Here is an 18115-nt window from a genome sequence, read left to right as displayed (position 1 = left end):
CAGGCCACTGGTGTGGGTGGGTCCTCCCTTACTTCTGGTCCCTTCTCTGTTTCCAGGACAGAACTGTACCTGCACCAGCTGGCAGACAGCAGCTCCTTCGGCATGGGCGTGTGGCCTAAGGTAAAGAGGAGGTCCTTCTGGGTGTGAGTGGGTGTCTGTGTCCCCATGGCCAAGATGGGCGGGTCCCCTGTGTGGCTCGTCCCTCTGCCACTGGGGTGAGTAGTTGGCAAGGGCTGGTCACGTGGGGGAGGCAGGGTTGCCTTTATGGGGCCTGGGCTTGTCAGGGAAATGAGTCTTGTGCTGATAAAGGGAACCAGGAGGTGGTTTGTGTAGAGGTAAGGGCGCGGTCTCCGGGACAGGCTGTCTGGGTTCAAACCCCGGCTCTGACACTTACTGGATATGAGACCTCAGGCATGGACCCTAGCCTCTCTGAATGTCTGTGTCCTCTTCGGTAAAATAACAACAGAACGGGCGGGCAGGCTGAGGGGAGGACAGAGCGTGGCACGGCCTGCCCGCCTGGGCCACGGGGAGAAGGTCGGGGCGCCGCCCGCGCCCTCGTTCCGCTGCCTGGCGTCCTTTGTGGAGGCAGGGCTCCCAAGGAGCTCAAAGGCCAGGGAAGGACACACGGGACGGTCCAGAGCCACCCTACCGCTCCAGTGGTGCAGCACCCTCTCTGAATTCCTACTGCCACCAAAACACATCCCTAAGGCCTTTGGGAAGAATTGCTAGGACCCAGGAAGGCGGCCCCTTGCTGTGGTCCAGACTTCAGCAGCTGCCGATGACCAGAGGGAGCCAGCCGGCCGGCCGTGAGCAGGAGGACAGGACACGGGGACAGGGACAGCCACAGCCAGGCTTCCCGCAGCTGTGCCCACCGCCAGAACCAGCTCCAGCCAGTCACAGCCCCCGAGATGCCAAACAGTGACGGGCGAGAGGCCGGCAGGAAACTGACACCCCCTCACTGGAGAGCCTGCCCGGTCGGGGTGCGGGGCACCATCCCCGTCTGAACTCACCCCACAGCTCAGCCGTCTCCCAGTGACCCAGACGCGTCACCACGGCCCCAGGGCTGATCCCCGACCAAGGTCAGAACTCCCCCCAGGGTGACGGCCCCCATGCCACTCCTGTGGTGGAAGGGACGGCAGGCAGAGACCAGGAGTAGAGTCTTTTTTATTAATGGCTGCGTTTTCAAAGAACCGTTTTGTTACCAGGAAAGCTCCCCAGGAAGGGATTGCATTAGTGCAACAAGGGGGAGCCTTGATGCCAGGCTTTCCAGACACTTCCAGGTGGAGACTTTTGGCCTAGGCCGGCCGCCGGGGACTCGGGGGCTGGGAGGACACACGGCCCCTCCCCCGCCCCGACGGGGCGCTAAGGCACCCGGCCCGCCTGGGGGGGCAAAACCCCGTGCCGTCAGCAGGCCGGCGGCTTGCAGCCCTCAACCTGCAGCCCTTTGTTCAGGAGGAAGGCGTCCTGCATGGGGTCACAACCCAGGAAGAGCTTCACCATGCCCTTGGCATCCTCGGAGCCCCCTGGCCTCAGAATGCAGCTTCTGTAGTCCATGGCAACGTGAGGAGAGGGGGCGGGGCTGCAGGAGGGTGGAGCACCCCCTTCACGGAGGGTGTGGGTGTGGCCACCTCTGCTGTGACTCAACAAAGGGCAGGGGAGCAGGGGGTTCTGGGCAGGGCCCTCAGAGCCTGGCAGGCCCAGGCGGGCGGCACAAGCATCTAGGCCCAGGCCAAGGACCTCCGTGTTGGTCTGCACGGCAGGCCGGCCTCTCACCTTGCCACTCAGGACGCCCTCCTGCTTGAAACGAGTGTGTGGACCGTGTCCGCGGAGTACACCTCGCTGCACAGGTAGCCATAGGACTGGGCGTCGTAGCTTCCTGCCAGGTGGCCGAAGGTCGCAGGCAGGTGGGTCCCTGGGACACACGCGGAGAGGCTCCTGCCCGGCCCCCTGGCCGCTCCGTGCCCCTTCCCCAGAGCCCAGAGCTTGGGGCCTCAAAGCAGCCCTGTCTGAGTCCCCTGCCACTAGAGGGAGTATTGGCCCAACACTTCTAGAAAACGGGGACCTTGCGGGCAACTCAGTGGAGGGACACAAATCAATCTTTGCCGACTTTCTGCTGAAGCTCACGAGGGTTCACCCCTAAGCCTCTTACAGGGACAGCTGCCCGAGGCTCCGAGGGATGAGTCAGGGCTCGCCCTCCAGCACGGGGAGAGCGCGGGTTAAAGCGCTCACGAGGGAGTGAACTGCGTCTCCGCACCGACACGCACGGGCAAACCTCGTCGACGCGTTCCGTCCGGGGTATGAAGCCCTCTCCTGCCTCTTCCAGGCTCTCCAGAAAGCACGTGCAGATACGCCCAGCCCACCCTCGGACTCCACGGGCCACAGCTGGAGGGACCAGCCCAGGAACCCAGGCAGGAAGAGGCCAGAGGTCAGCGGGCCTCGACCAGAGCCCGTCAGTCGGTTCCCTTTCACACACCACCAGAGGATCCTCTTGAACTGGGCAGTAGCCGCCAACCGACCGCTAAGGTGGGCCCGGCGTGTGCTTGGCTACCTGGCGTGGCTGGGACCCTGAGGATCTCCTGGCAGAGGCGGGCATTGTCCTAGGCCGGGTCCGAGGGCGTCTGCGTGTGCAGGGCCTGGTCCACCTTGGCCAGGACGATCTGGCGCAGGTTGAAGAGGCCTGGAGGGCGGGAGGAAGGAGACGGGGGCGCTGGCACTGTGTCCAGGCCGTGCTTTCCATCCGGGCGGTCCGGGAGCCCCTTTCCTTTCCCTCGGCCCGGCCGCACGGGAGTTGGCCAGCCGGGACTTGATGAGCTTGTCCAGCAGCTCCTGGGGGACGGCACTGCCCGTGCCCCGCCGAGACTGGCAGGAGCGCCAGGGCTTCACAGGGTGCGGCGCTCCCGGCCCCAGAGCCTACCCTCTGGTTCTCATCACTGGCTGTCACCAGAGTCGCAGGCAACGTGCCTTTGTTTTCGTTTGTCTTTTTTCCGGCCCGCAGCCACGCAAAGCTGTGAAGCCCTGCCACTCGCTGCCACGTGGATGCACCGTGAGAACACGGTGCTCAGCGAGAGAAGTCAGACACAGAAGGACACACAGGGTGTGACCCCACTGAGGGGAAACGTCCAGAACAGGTAGATCCACAGAGTCAGAGTGGGTTCCTGGTTGTCAGGGACAGGGGAGGGGAGGGAATGATAACTAAGGGCGTGAGGGACCTTTTTGGGGTGAGGGAAATGTTCCAGAACAGGGCAGTAGTGACGGCTGCACAGCTCAGTAAAGTGTCCCCACGCGCTCCGGTTGCAGTCTGTGAGAGCATCGCTCTCAGGACGAAGGGCTGACTGCAGGAAGACTGAACGAGCACTGGGTCCTGGGCCCAGACGCTCAGCTGGGGACCCCCCCATTGGGAAGTCACTGGGACTTGCTGAGCCTCCACCGAGACTTGCAGCAGCCCCAGGACCTCACAGGGCGTGGTGCTCCTGGCCCCAGAGCCTAACCTCTGGTTCTCATCACTGCCTGTCACCAGCCTTGCATGCAACGTTCCTTTCTTCTATTTTGTCTTTTTTAAAGGCAACTCTTGAATACCTGTATTTAACATGCAGGGAACCAGTCCTGACTCCTTGATCTGGGACTTCCAGCCTCCAGAGTCTCGAGGACATCCACTTCCGTCGTTTACGCGCCCAGTGCGTGGGGTTTGATGATGGAAACTGACACCGAGAGCGTCTCCTCGTGCGGTGTGACATCAGCGGAAGAATCCCGTGGCGAGGGCCTGCCTGAGGACCACGGGAGAGCCCGGGCCCTCCCCGCCCCCTGCCTTCAGCCCCTCGCCCGCCCCCTCCTGGGAGCGGAGCTGGTGCATCGCTTGCCAGAACTCATGGAAGTAGGTCTCCAGCTCATCATGCTGCAACAGGGAGGGCGGGTTGGGCGTAGGCTTGGTGAAGTTGGCCACCACGGCCGCGATGGCAATCTGGCGCCTCCCGTCCTGCTGCAGGCAGCCCGGCTGCAGGCCAAAGCAGGCCATGTGCTCGGACTTCCCTTCCCTGGGGAGGGACGCGGGTGAGGCCCCGCTACCACAGAGGAGCCCCGGCCCACGGCCGACAGGTTCCCCCACGCATGCACCGAGGGTAGAGGTCCAGGTAGAACTTGCTGATGGATGACCTTGCCCGAGGCCGCGTCCCGGACCGTGTAGAGCCTCACATCTTCATCTTCGTGACGCATGTTGGTGCCTTCCTCCAGGTCGAAGGTCAGCCCCAGCAGCTCCTGGGAGATGCCCAGCCGCCCGCGCGTGACCACCTGCATGGGGAAGGACTCATTGAGCAGGTACTGGTCCACGTGGTAGCGCGTCTCCTCCCCCTGGTTCATGTAGTAGCGCAGGTCCTAGACGTTGATGGGCCCGTCAAAGTGCAGGCCCCGCCTCTGGCACTCAGCCTTCTTTAGCTCCAGGATCACGGCCGCTCCTGCTCCCCGAGGGGCTTCAGCTTCTGGGCCAGCTCATCTGCGGGCGGAGGGGAGAGGCTCAGCTATGTCCCTGTGGCAGCTGCCCAGCCGCCCCCCACCCCACGCCCCTCGAGGCAGAATGAAGGGTTGGGGAAGGCGACCCCCAAGGGCTGACACAGTGGGGTCTCAGGCAGCACCACGTCCAGTCAAGGTCCACCTGACCCCCGTCCCCACTGGGACTCGGGGAGGCGGGGTTACCTAGGAAAGTGGCCACCACCTGGCTGGTCTTGGCCATGTTCATCTCCAGCACAGAGTCGGCACGCGTGCTGAATCCCAGCAGGCGGGACTTCTGAGCCTGCAGCCTTACAAGCTCCCCGAGGATCGCGCAGTTCTCCTGGAACCCAGAGACAGCCAGCGCTGGGGACCGTGGGCCACGCCCTCCCCACAGGCCCCGGGCCAGGTCTCTGTGGGTGGGAGGGCTCTCAGGCCACTGGCGGGCACAGCCAAACCCCCTCCCTCCTCCTCCTGGCCTGGATTTCTAGACACTTTGGTGCTGTCCTAACATGTGGTCTTTATGAACACAGGTCCTTTTGGAACCAGAAACGGCATGAACCATGATGAGCTCTAAGGCCAAGGGCAGGAAGAAATGTGACCAGGCTCTCCAGGAGCCACCCAGGGGCCTCCCCGGGCTCAACAATACAAACTTGGCTGCCGTGCAGACAGCAGCTCATCCCCACGGCGCCCGAACACCCAGCCCCTGGACGGCGAGAGACCTGTTGCTGCAGGTGGCCCGTGGTTGGCTGGTGAGGCCTGGCCCCAGGCGTACGCCACCTTCTCTGGGGCCACCTCTCTGGGTCTGCGGTGGGGTTCTCCTGGGAGCCCCCAGTCACCACAGGACCAACGTGGCCTGTCTGCAGCCCAAGAAGGTGGGGACACAGGTCTGTCCCCCGTGGACATCACCCGCGAGGCCGAGCAAGCACCAGTGGTGTCTGCGGGGAAGATGAAGGGCTCATGCACAGCACCCATCTACTGAAGATGCTAAATGGGAGAAGCACAGACTGCAGCCACATGTGGTATGGACCAAACGCAAGTGTCCTTGCAGGAACCGATGTCTGAATGTCGAGGCTGTTCCCGGGCCACAGTGAGAAGGCCCAGGCCCCACGCAAGGCACAGAGAGGGGATGGGGGGAACATCTGCGAATCTGAGCTCATCGGGCATCACCCCAGAAGGAGAGGGAGAGAGCCAGAAGGAGATACGGAGGGAGAGGGAGAGAGAGGGAGGTACAGACGTCTCTCCCTTCCCTGGGGGTTCTCTAGTGCAGCCAAGCCTGAAAACCACTGCATTTCGGGAGATGGGTCCTCGTGGAAAAGTTAAATAGTAGCTCATGGCATTATCGACACATATTAAAATGGCCCCAAATCTTGGGGAGTCAGGGAGGGGAGCTGGCGGCTGCCTCGTAAACGAGGAGAGATTGGGCGTCAGAGGAGGTGCCTGCCTCCACCACCTCCGCCGCCGCCGCCCCCCCCAGGGCCCCGCAGACTTCATCTCCCAGCTGTGGTCCTGGGCTGGAAGGTAGCGGGGAGGTCAGGCCGTCCCAAGCATCAACGTTGACTTCAGGGCTGATCTGAAAGGCGCCTGGTGTTTGTTGAAGCAGAAAAAAGAGAAAGCAGTGGGCAGAGGATGGGAGGGGGAGGGAGCCCCCATCAGCCCTTCTCCCTGTCTCCCTCTCTGTCTCCCTCTCTGTCTCCCTCCCTCCCTCCCTCCCTCTACCTCCCTGCCTCTCACTCTCCCTCCATCTCTCCCTCTGCCTCTCTCCCTCCCTCTCTCCCTCCCTCTCTCCCTGTCCCTCTTGCCCTGTCCTGTCCCTCTCTCCCTCCCTCCATCCCTGTCTCTCTTTCCCTGTCCCTCTCTCCCTCTCCCTCTATCCGTCCCCCCTCCCTTTCCCCGTTTCCATCTCCCTCTCTGCCTCCCTCTTTCCCTGTCCCTGTTTCCCTGCTCTGCTCTCCCTCTCCCTCTTTCCCTCTCCCTCTCTCCCTGTCCCCCTTTCCCTGTCCCTGTTTCCCTGTTCCGCTCTTCCTATACCTCTTTCCCTCTCCCTCTCTCCCTCTCGTGCTCCCTCTCCCTCTCCCTCTCCCTCCACCTCCTTCCCTCTCCAGAGAGGGAAGGAGGTGGAGGGAGAGGGACAGGGAGCAGGAGAGGGAGGGGGGAGAGGGAGAGAGGGATAGAGGGAGGGAGAGGGACAGGGAGCAGGAGAGGGAGGGGGGAGAGGGAGAGAGGGATAGAGGGAGGGAGGGAAAGACAAAGACATCTCTCCCTCCCTCCCTCTATCCCTCTCTCCCTCCCTCTCTCCCTCTCTCCCTCCCTCTCTCCCTCTTCCTCGCTCCCTCTCCTCCCTCTCCCTCCGTCTCTCCATCTCCCTCACTCCCTCCCAGAGACAGAGAGATGAAGAGGCAGAGACAAGGGAGAGGGAGAGAGGGAGAGGGAGAGAGAGGGGGAGAGAGGGAGAGACGGAGAGAGGGAGAGAGAGAGAGGTCTCTTCCTCCCTTTCCCTCTCTCCTCCTTCTCTCCCTCTCTCCCACTCTCCCTCTTCCCTCTCCCTCTCTCCCCCCTCCCTCTCTCCCTCTCCCCCTCTCCCTCGTCTCTCCCTCTCCCTCCATCTCTCCCTCTCTGGGAGGGAGTGAGGGAGACGGAGAGACGGAGGGAGAGGGAGAGGGAGAGGGAGAGGGAGAGGGAGGAGAGGGAGGGAGGGAGGGAGAGACGTTTCCTCCCTCCCTTTCCTCCCTCTTCTCCCTCTCCCTCTCCCTCTCCCTCTAACTCTCCCGCTCCCTCCATCTCTCCATCTCCCTCACTCCCTCCCAGAGGGAGAGGGGAGGGAGAGAAGGAGTGGGAAAGAGGAGAGGGAAGAGGGAGAGGAAAGAGGCAGAGGAAAGAGGCAGAGGGAAGAGGCAGAGGGAAGAGGGAGAGAGGGAAGAGGGCGAGAGAGAGGGGGAGAGAGGGAGAGACGGAGAGAGGGAGAAAGAGAGAGGTCTCTTCCTCCCTTTCCCTCTCTCCTCCTTCTCTCCCTCTCTCCCACTCTCCCTCTTCCCTCTCCCTCTCTCCCCCCTCCCTCTCTCCCTCTCCCCCTCTCCCTCGTCTCTCCCTCTCCCTCCATCTCTCCCTCTCTGGGAGGGAGTGAGGGAGAGGGAGAGACAGAGGGAGGGAGAGGGTGAGACAGAGGGAGGGAGAGGGAGAGAGGAAAGGAAAGGGCGAGGGAGGGAGAGGGAAGGAGGGCGAGACGTCTCTCCCTCTCCGTCTCCCTCCCCCTCCCTCTCTCCCTCTCCCTCCCTTCCTCTCCCTCTCCCTCTCCTAGAGGGAGGGAGGGAGAGGGAGAGACAGAGGGAGAGGAGAGGGGGAGTCGGAGAAGGAGGTAGGGAGAGGGAGAAGGCGAGAGGGTGCCTGCTTCCCTCTCTGTCTCCCTCCCTCCCTCCCTCCCTCTCCGTGTCCCTGTCTCCCCCCTCTCCCTCTCCCTCTCCCTCTGTCTCTCCCTCTCTGGGAGGGAGAGAGGGAGAGGGAGAAGGTGGGAACGTGATGGAGGGAGGGAGAGGGAGAGAGGGTGAGGGAGAGAGGGAGAGAAGGAGGAGAGAGGGAGAGGGAGGGAGGAAGAGAGCTCTCCCTCTCTCCCCCCTCTCTCTCCCCCCTCTCTCTCCCCCTCCCTCTCTCCCTCTCCCCCTCTCCCTTGTCTTTGCCTCTCCCTCCGTCTCTCCCTCTCTGAGAGGGAGTGAGGGAGACGGAGAGACGGAGGGAGAGGGAAAGGGAGGAGAGGGAGGGAGGCAGAGGGAGGGAGGGAGGGAGAGACGTCTCCTCCCTCCCTCTCCTCCCTCTTCTCCCTCTCCCTCTCCCTCTCCCTCCAACTCTCCCGCTCCCTCCATCTCTCCATCTCCCTCACTCCCTCCCAGAGGGAGAGACGGAGGGAGAGGCAGAGACAGGGGAGAGGGAGATAGGAAGAGGGAGAGAGAGGGGGGAGAGAGGGAGAGGGAGAGAGGGGGAGGGAGAGAAGGAGAGAGAAAGAGGAGAGGGAAGAGGGAGAGGAAAGAGGCAGAGGGAAGAGGAAGAGGGAGAGAGGAGAGAGGGAGATAGGGAGAGGAAAGAGAGAGGGAGAGGGAGAGGGAGAGAGGGAGGGAGAGAGGAAGAGACAGAGGGAGAGAGAGAGAGGGAGTGGGAAAGAGGTAGAGGGAGAGCGGAACAGGGAAAGAGGTACAGGGAGAGAGGGAGGCAGAGAGGGAGGAGAGGAAGCAGGGAGAAAAGAGAGAAAGAACACACCGTCTACATTTCTGTCAAATGACACCGGGGATCCTTACACAACCAGGAGAGAGTAACACAGGGAGGCTCTTTCTCAGCTGGAACTGGAACTGCAGACGGGGCCAAACACCACCAGGCTGGCCACACGTGTCCAGCCGCCGCTCCAGCCCCGTCAGCCGTGAGTCCGGTCACCAGGGCTCTGAGTGTCTGCTCCAGGGAGCTGGGGTTCACCCTCTCACCCGGGAGGCCGGGCCAAGAGAGCAGGGCCCCGGGCTGGACACATAGGGGGAAACGCATCCCCACAGGACAGCTTGTGCGAGCAGATCCAGCTACCAGATTCTAGAGGCCCGGGACCACCCTGTGGCCCGTGAAACCCAGGAGCCACGAGGGTCTTGCAACGTGATTCCTGTCCGTTGGACTGTAAAGTTTATGTAGGGAATCTTGGAAACAGTGGTAACAAGGCTGAATTGGAACGAGCTTTAGGCTATTATGGACCACTCTGAAGTGTGTGGGGTGCTAAAAACCCTCCCGGCTTCGCTCTCGTTGAATGTGAAGATCCCCGAGATGCAGCCGATGCTGTCCGAGAACTAGATGGGAGAACACTATGTGGCTGCCGAGTAAGAGTGGACCTGTCGAATGGGGAAAAGAGAAGTCGAAATCGTGACCGCCTCCTTCTTGGGGTCGTCGCCCTCGAGATGATTATGGGAGGAGGAGTCCTCCACCTCCCACACATCTCCAAGATGGAGAGCCTTCTCCGTCAGCCAGAGCAGGTCCCTTTCTAGATATAGGAGAAGAGAGAGATCCCTGTCCCAAGAGAGAAATCACAAGCCGTCCCAATCTTTCTCTAGGTCTCCTAGCCGATCTAGGTCAGATGAAAGGAAATAGAAGACCACTTTGCAAGAGGAGTGGTGTACAGGCAATAACTTCATTTGGCAGGAGTATGTACAGAAAATTCAAGTTTTGTTTGAGACTTCCGAAGCTTGGTGCACTTTTTAAATGTTTTAGTTGTTCACATTTGTTTGTCTCTTGGGACAGTGACACATAAAGGTGTCATTCTCTATGGTTTGAAATGGGTCCTGGGAGGCATGTAATATGAAGAATTGTTACCTTACAATGTTCCCTTAAGCAAAATTGAACTTGCTTTGAATTTTTGGTCTTGCCTAGACTGATAATAAAACTCTAACTCCTGCCCACCTAAAGTGTGATGTTTACTATTATGGAAACAACACTGGCAAACATTGAAAAGACTTTCTGTAGCTGGGATATGGTATGCAGCTGTAGTTAAGCAAGCAGTCTTTAAAAGGTGCTGTGAACCCAAGCCAGCAGGTAAAAATGAAAGCCGCACCCTTACCCTAGATTAGAGGTTTAAAAATTCCACTAGTCTTCACACTGGACAAGAGATTGTCCAGGGAGTTTAAAACCTAAGAAGTTTCAAGGAAGTTAGTTTACCTTTGAGTTAGGTCATACGTCCCCTCTGTGATTGCTGTACATGAATACATAGCTCTTTGTAATATTTTTTGGAAATTTGAGATTATCAAGATACCAATGTCCTGCCAGATTAAGAGTATATTGTAGAGCTGAACTTTGAGTTACTGTGCAATTTTTTTTTTCATGCTGTCATTTGTAATATGTTTTGTGAGAATCCTTGGGATTAACGTTTTGGTTGCAAAAGAAAAAAAGAAAAGAAAAGAATCCGCCTGCCAATGCAGGGGACACAGGTTCAAGCCCTGGTCCGGGAAGATCCCAGGTGCCGCAGATCAACTAAGCCCGTGGGCCACAACTACTGAGCCTGCACTCTAGATCCTGGGAGCCAGAACTACTGAAGCCCACACGCAACGAAGACCCAACGCAGCAAGAAAAAAAAGACGATACTGGCCAGGTGATCAAGGGTAAAATCGTTTGTCATAAGTCCCGTTGATGGTGTGTATCCTTGATGTGACCTGAGGAGAATGGCATTTTTATCTCTGTCTGGGTCTTCCGCCCCAAACCCCATAACTCCAGACCAACCATAAGAAAACACCAGAAAACAAACAGACAAACAAATTGAGGGACAAAACACCTGACCAGTCCTCAAAACTTTCAAGGTATCAAAACCCAGCGACGTCTGAGAAATGTCACAGCCCAGAGGAGACTGGGACAGAAAAAGGATGTTAGGGGAACACTAGGGAAATTCTAATAAAGTGTGGACTTTAGTTAATAACAATGTATCCATCTTGGTTCCTTAGTTGGATAAACATGTCACACTAAGGTACTAATGAGTTGGAAATAGGGGTACTGGGTCAGGGTCCACGACACTCTGTACAGATCTTTGCAACTTTTTTGTAAATCTAAGCTCTTGTAAAATTAAGCGAGTACTGAACAGAGCTAAGAATGTTATTTCCCTGATTTGAACATGCCTGAGTTTCTTTTCATGGTCACATTTTTGCTATTTGGATGTGTCTTGGAATCAGTAGCAAAGGAGAGTTGCCAGCCGCTGGGAAGATGTGGGTGGTTCGCAGGTGGCTTGCTCTGGAGCTGAAGACCACGGTGGGAAGTCTGCAGCCTCGGGCTGCACTTAGAACCATGGGAGGGGATGGGCCAGCTCAGTTAGGGATGGAACCTATAAATAAAACTTTTTTCTTTTCCGTTATGGCTTATCACAGGATACTGAATATAGTTCCCTGTGCTAGACAGTAGGACGTTGTAGTTTATCCATCCTATATTTAATAGTTTGCATCTGCTAACCCCAAACTCCCAATCCAACCCTCCCTCACTGTTTCTCCCCCTTGGCAACCACAAGTCTGTTCTCTATGTCTGTGAGTCTGTTCTTGTTTTGTAGACGCGTTCATTTGTGTCGTATTTTAGATTTCACATATAAGTGAGATCATATGATATTTGTCTTTCTCTTCTGACTTACTTCACTTAGTATGATAATCTCTAGGTCCATCCACGTTGCTGCAAATAGCATTATTTAATTCTTTTTATGGCTGAATAATATTCCATTGTATATATGTACCACATCTTCTTTATCCATTCATCCATCAGTGGACATTTAGGTAGCTTCCATGTCTTGGCTACTGTAAATAGTGCTGCAATGAACGTTGGGTTGCATGTATCTTTCTTTCTTCTTTCCTTCTTCCTTTCTTCCTTTCTTTCTCTCTCTCTCTTTTTTTCTTTCTTCCTTTCTCTCTCTTTCTCTCTTTCTTTCTTTCTTTTTTCTTTCTTCTTTTATTGTCACACGGCATGTGAGATCTTAGTTCCCTGACCAGAGATGGAACCCACGCCCCCTGCACTGGAAGCGTGGATTCTTAACCACTGGACCACCAGGGAAATGCCAGGGGTGTATGTATAGTTTTGAATTAGAGTTTTCTCCGGATCTATGCCCGGGAGTGGAATTGTGGGACCCTATGGCAGCTGTATCTGTTCCTGCAGGCCTCACATCAACCACCTGCACTCCAATCCTTGCTCTCAACGTCATCTTCGGGGAACCCAACCTGCGACAGGGACCTTGACAAGAAGAAATGGCTCAGGGAAAAGCTACCTGCACGGGGAGGAGATAGAGACCATCGCCCCTGGGGTGCGGAGGGGAGAGTGGGTGCAGAGGTTTGTCATTTCACCCCGATACTCATCTCAGCCCTCGTGGCTGCCCCACTCTAGGTCACCTCGGGATACAGAGGTGAGCCGGTTAGAGTCCCTGCCTGTGCAGGAATCGGGGCACCAGCGGGTCTGAATAATATTAGTGCAGGGTCTCCCCCGTGGCACTGGGGTTATTCGGGGCGGGTCATCCTCTGCTGAGGGCCCCTCCTGGGCACTGTGTGGGGTTTAGCAGCATCCCTGGCCTCACCCATTTGATTCCAGGGGCCCTCCCTCCCAGTTGTGACAACCACAGATTTTCCCCACACATCACGGAAGAACTGGGTGAGGCGGGGGCAGGATGGCTCTGGGCGAGGACAGCTGTGTTGAAGCAACCAGCCTGGCCCAGGGCAAGGTCTGCCCCAATCCCGTCAGCGCCTGCATTTAGAACTGCCCCTTTCCTCTCCCACCTCCCCTGCCCTGCAGTGGTCTCCGAGACATCATCCCCATGTAATAAATCACACCTTCTCAGTTTACTGTTTGCTGCCCTCGCTAGAACGTGAGCTCTTTGAGGACAGGGATGCTGTTATGTCCCCAGCACCTAGTAGAGTGTCTGCTGTGTAGTAGATGCTTCATAAATACTTGCTGAATAAAGGAGTTGAATAAAGGGATGAGTGGATGAATGAATGAAGGTTACAATGGAAGGAGGGGGGAGATTCCCTTTCTGGCTCTCAGGGGTTGGGAGATCAAGTGAAAGATCTGTCCTAAATAGGCTGACCAGCCTTCTGGGGTTCCCCGGGACTGAGAGTTTCCCCAGAGTTCCAGCGCTCAAACCTGAGCGGTCCTGGGCAAACTGGGGGCGGGTGTTGGTCACCCTATCTAAACACAGTAACAATTCCAGCTGCAATAGCAATGGCCAATGACCTCTACGGTCTTATTGACCATGCACAGTTCTCTACCTGGCGGGGAAGGGTGGGCCGGGATTGGAATTCTGGTGATCCAGGGCGGGTGAGGGCACACCCCGGGCTTGTGGAGGGGAGTCCAGGAAGGTTCTGGAGGAAGTGACAGTGACACAGGAGGGAGGGAGGAGTCTAAGGAAGAACATCCCACATGACAACCTGTGCCAATGGCCCTGGGCCCAAGGTCACACCTGACCAGGGCTTGCTTTTTTTTTTTTCTAATTTACTTTTCCCCACATGGATATGCAATTGTCCTAATGCCATTTATTGAAAACTCCTTAATTTCCCCACTTTCTATCATATCAAGTTCTCATATATCTGTTTCTGGACCTTTTTTCTATACCATAGAGCTATACGTCCCATCCTTGCACCACTAGGGCTGTTTCATCACTATAACTTTATTTATTCATTTTGTTTTGGCCGTGCTGTGTGGCATGTGGGATCTTATGTCCCTGACCAGGGATCGAACCCGCGTCCCCTGCAGTGGAAGCTCGGAGTCTTAATCACTGGACCTCCAGGGAAGTCCCCAGGGCTTGCTTTGACATCCATGGAATGGTGGCAGGTGGGCACGGGGAGCAGCTGTCTGTGAGCCATCCTGTGTAGAAATGCAGGGTGGAGGGGAGGACAGATGGAGCTGGAGGGGAAGAAGCGGAGGAGGGAGGGAGGAAGGGAGGGAGGCCGGGCGAGAGACAGACAGAGAGTTTCCGGAGACAATAGCTCTGGCCGTGTCCTAGGGCATGAAAGCTGAAAATAGCTCCTAGTGCCGGGAGCCTTGGAGCCGGAGGCTGGGAGCCAGGGTGACTGGCTCTCCTCCCTGGTGTGTGTGTGTTGCGGGGGGGTGGGTGGCTCTGGGCTTCTCAGGCTGGGAATGGGGTGCACAGAGCAGGAACGGAGCAGGGACCCTTCTCTCTGGAACCTCGTGGGCCATCCTCAGCTCACAAAGCTGAGCCACTCCTTGCCCTACGAGTGGGGGGCTTATCCTCCCTGTCCCCTGGATCCTACCCCCTCACACACAACTTCCCCGTGTGTGTTCCCAGCAACCAAGAGAATCTGTTTTTAAAAGATTTGGGGGAGGGGGGTAACCATACAAACAAGAGCAGAATGGATACTTTTTCAGGATATGAATGGCTCTGTGTAAGCCCACCCCCAGGGTAACCACAGTCCTGACCTCTAACACTCTTGACGAGTCAGCCTTGGTCTGGGCTTGCGGACCCACGGAAGCTTCCTCATTCCCTCCTTCAGGTCCCGACTCTCCCTCGGCGTCTTTGTGAGAAGCACCCGGGGAAGTGGGACTGCTAGGCTGTACTGCTGCTAGAACTCCACCTGGGCTCCACCAGGCTCCAGCCCCCCGCCCTGTCCACCTAACTGACCCTGAGGCACCTCAACTGGTAGGAGCAGCATCACCTTCCCTCCTGGGACTCGTGATACTTAAGGGAGACACCGAAAGACAAGCCTTTGGCTCCCTGGCTGGCAAAGAGCAGGTACTCAATTGTCATAAGTGTCCGTATCAGTGAGGGTTCTCCAGACAAACAGAATCCATATGGGGTGTGTGTGTATATACACACACACGTACATATGTACAAGCATACAAACATATACAGCTGTGTACATATGCAGTATGCGTACACACATATACACATATAGTATATACAATACACACATACATATATACACACATATAAAATGCAGTTTGTATATATACAGTATGTATACACACATATACACACAATATAGACAATACACACATACATATACACTATACATACACACATATAAAATGCATAGTTGGTATGTATACAGTATGTACACATACGTATAACATATGCAATATACACACCTAGGTACATATATAGCATACGTATATACACACATACAAAGATATTTAGGTGTGCATATAGACAGTATACATACATACACATATAATATATGCAATACATACACGTACGTACATATAGACACACATATACACCTACATATAAAAGCATATAGCATAAAAATATATATGTACTGTATATAGAAATTCATCGTATATATACATACATATATCATATATATAAGATATATACACATACATATATACAATGTGTATACACACACCCCTATATGTAAATATGCGCATGTACATACACATATAAATTCATACGCAAGTGTGTATATAATAGTATATTCATATATACATATAATACCTAGAAACATATTGGGGGGGAGGTGTCACGGTACGTCAAGGGCGGGAGTCGAACCCGCCACCCCAGGCCCCGAGGGGTCTCCCCGGGTCTCCACTTCGGGCCGGTGGGTGTGGCCGGGGGGGCAGCTGAAGACGTGCGTGCGTGCTTGCGTGCGTACGTGCGTGCGTTCGTACGTGCGTACGTGCGTGCGTGGGGGCGGGTCCACGGGGCGGGAGGCGCTCGCCGCGAGTGAGTGGTTCAGCCGGGCCCCGGCTCATTGTGCTTGCCTCACGCCGGCCCCAGTTGGCAGCAGCGCTGGAGGCCCCGGGCCTGTGACCACAAAGAGGGAGCCGGGGGCCAGACGGGAGCAGGCCGGCGGCGGCGGTGGCGGCGGCGCCGGCTGAGGCCCAGGCCAGGCTCCCTCCCCTCAGCCTCCCGCCCGCCCGCCTGTCCCGCCCCCGCCGGCGGCGCCCCGCCCCTCCCCCAACCGCCAGACTAGCCTGGTGCGGGGGCCGCGCGCGAAAACGTGGGGGAGAAGCTGAGGCTGGAGTCGCCCGTGGTGGCCGAGCCCGCCGTCTACCCATGGCTGCTGCTGGTCTACGTGAGTGCCGCCCGTCCCCTCTTCCCGGACCTCCACCTCTCTTCCCCCACGGCGCGCGCTGAGCCCACCGAGTAACGGAGCGACTCGAGTCGCCAGACCCTCTTTGGAGCCCCCCTTCCCGCCCTGCCTGGTTCTCCGCGGCCGTTTCCAGCCCCCGCGCGCAGGGTGGGCAGAGGGGAGCCGGGGCCGGCCGGGGCCACAGACTCGGCAGCGGGGACCCCGCGCTTCCGAGGGGCGCCCGAGCCGGTCTGCCGTTGGCCCTGTAGGGCTGGGGACCCAGGTCCGCCCCCCACCCCCGGCCTGGACTGCCGGCGGGCTTGCCCTTCCATACTTTATGATCTGACACGTTGGGTTTCTTTTTCCTGGCCAGCTTTACCATTACCTGACCAGCTTTCCCAGCATCCCCTGATAATGTGTTAGATATTCAAGTTTTAGGGCCCGGTCCCAGCCCTATGGAATCAGCAACTCTGGTGGGGCTCAGTGATCTCTGTTACAACAGGCCCTCCAGATGATTTTTATTCACCTTAAAGTTTGAAAATATCTGCATTGTCAGCTGGCCAAAGCGTCCACCAGCAGGTGAAGGGGAGTGGCGCCTGGAAAAGATAGGGACTAGCCAAGGTAAGTACAGTAGCATTTGCCATGGTAGTAATGGAGAATGCCTTTTCTCCACTGGTTGGCACAGACTAATATCTGGGAGCAGTGGCAGGGTTATTTAGGATGCTTTACATTGCAGTGTAGAGTGACCGCTGTCCTGGTTTGCCAGGGACTTCCCCTGTGTGAGCGCTTAAAATCTCATCCTGGCAAACCCCTTAGCCTTGGGTTTGAAAAACTTAGGGAATAACATGAAATTTAGGGGAAACATGATCTAGGTTTTGGGCAAGTCACAAGTGCTAATTAAAGCTAAGCAAGTATGGACAACATCTAGCCTTCTTTACCCCTTTGCGGGGAGGTAAATCTTGATTGGGTGAGAGGACTTATTGTTAAGAGATCTTTGTAGAAACATCCCCTTCTGCTTAGTCCGCTGGTTCTCCGTTCTGGCTAGACATTGGCATCGTCTGAGGAGAGTTAAAATGATTGTATTGGTCTAGCATGACCAACCGTCGGTGTGAGGGTTTTTAAAAAGTGCTTCAGAGGATTCTAATGTGCAGCCAAATTTAGGTGCCACTGCTTAAGCTTTTGAACCGCTGCTACGTATTTTCACCTCATCTTGCTGTGAGAATATCCAACTGTAGTTGAGGTTTGTTGTTTTTCTTTTTCTTTTTTAACTGTCTTATTATAAGATTTACTGTCTTAAATAAGATTGAATGGACAGAAAATCCTGCTAGTCCATCTGGTATAGCTGGATACCCAGAGTAATATCGTTAAGATATGTACCATTTAAGTATTGTGACTGGCCTTTTAAAAATTAACATATGCATTAAATTAGTATTGATAGTATAGATCTCTTTCGAAGTTGTCATGTTGGGGAGCTATACCTCTAATCTGCTGCCATTGCTAAATATCTGGACACCTCTTATTAGGAATTGCTTTTAAAAATCTTTAGGGATTAAAACCAAGATTGCTGTATTATTTGTACTGGGACCACAAAAACCTCACAAAGTTCCCCCGCTGTACCTTCTACCCCCATCTCTAACCCTTGGCAACTTCTAATCTGTTCTCCATCTCCACAGTTTTGTTATTTTAAGAATAATATGTAAACATAATCATGAATTACTTAATCTTCGGAGATTGGCTTTTAAAAACTTTTCCCTCGGCATCATTCCCTTGAAGTTCATTTCAATTTTTGCATATATTAATAATTTGTTCCTTGTTGTTGCTCGGTAGTATTCTATCATAAGATTTTATCACAATTTGTTTCAACATTCACCCATTGAAAGACATTTGGGGAGTTGCCAGTTTGTGGCTATTAGAAATAAAACTGCTATGAACATTTATGTGTAAGTTTCTGTGGGAACTTCATTAAGTTTTTGTTTCTTTTGGATAAATGCTCAAGAGTACAATTACTGCATTGTAGGGTGAATCTACTTTTAGGATTAAAAGAGTCTGTCAAGCTGTTTCTCAGAGTGGCTAAACCATTTTATTTTCCCACCAGTGATGTGATATAATTTTTCTACGTACTCGCTAGCATTTGA

General features: G+C 55.5%; 2 pseudogenes; one reads left to right on the top strand and one right to left on the bottom strand.

Annotated features, from left to right (window-relative positions):
• Positions 1–1404: 1404 nt before the first annotated feature.
• LOC132367620 (thimet oligopeptidase-like) lies at positions 1405–5044 on the bottom strand (annotated as a pseudogene).
• LOC132367545 (serine/arginine-rich splicing factor 3-like) lies at positions 5043–9774 on the top strand (annotated as a pseudogene).
• Positions 9775–18115: the final 8341 nt, after the last annotated feature.

This window comes from Balaenoptera ricei, chromosome 1, assembly GCF_028023285.1.
Source record: "Balaenoptera ricei isolate mBalRic1 chromosome 1, mBalRic1.hap2, whole genome shotgun sequence".
In the NCBI taxonomy this organism is placed as follows: domain Eukaryota; kingdom Metazoa; phylum Chordata; class Mammalia; order Artiodactyla; family Balaenopteridae; genus Balaenoptera; species Balaenoptera ricei.
Note: the sequence above shows the minus strand (reverse complement) of the source record. Positions and strands in the feature narration are given on the sequence as shown.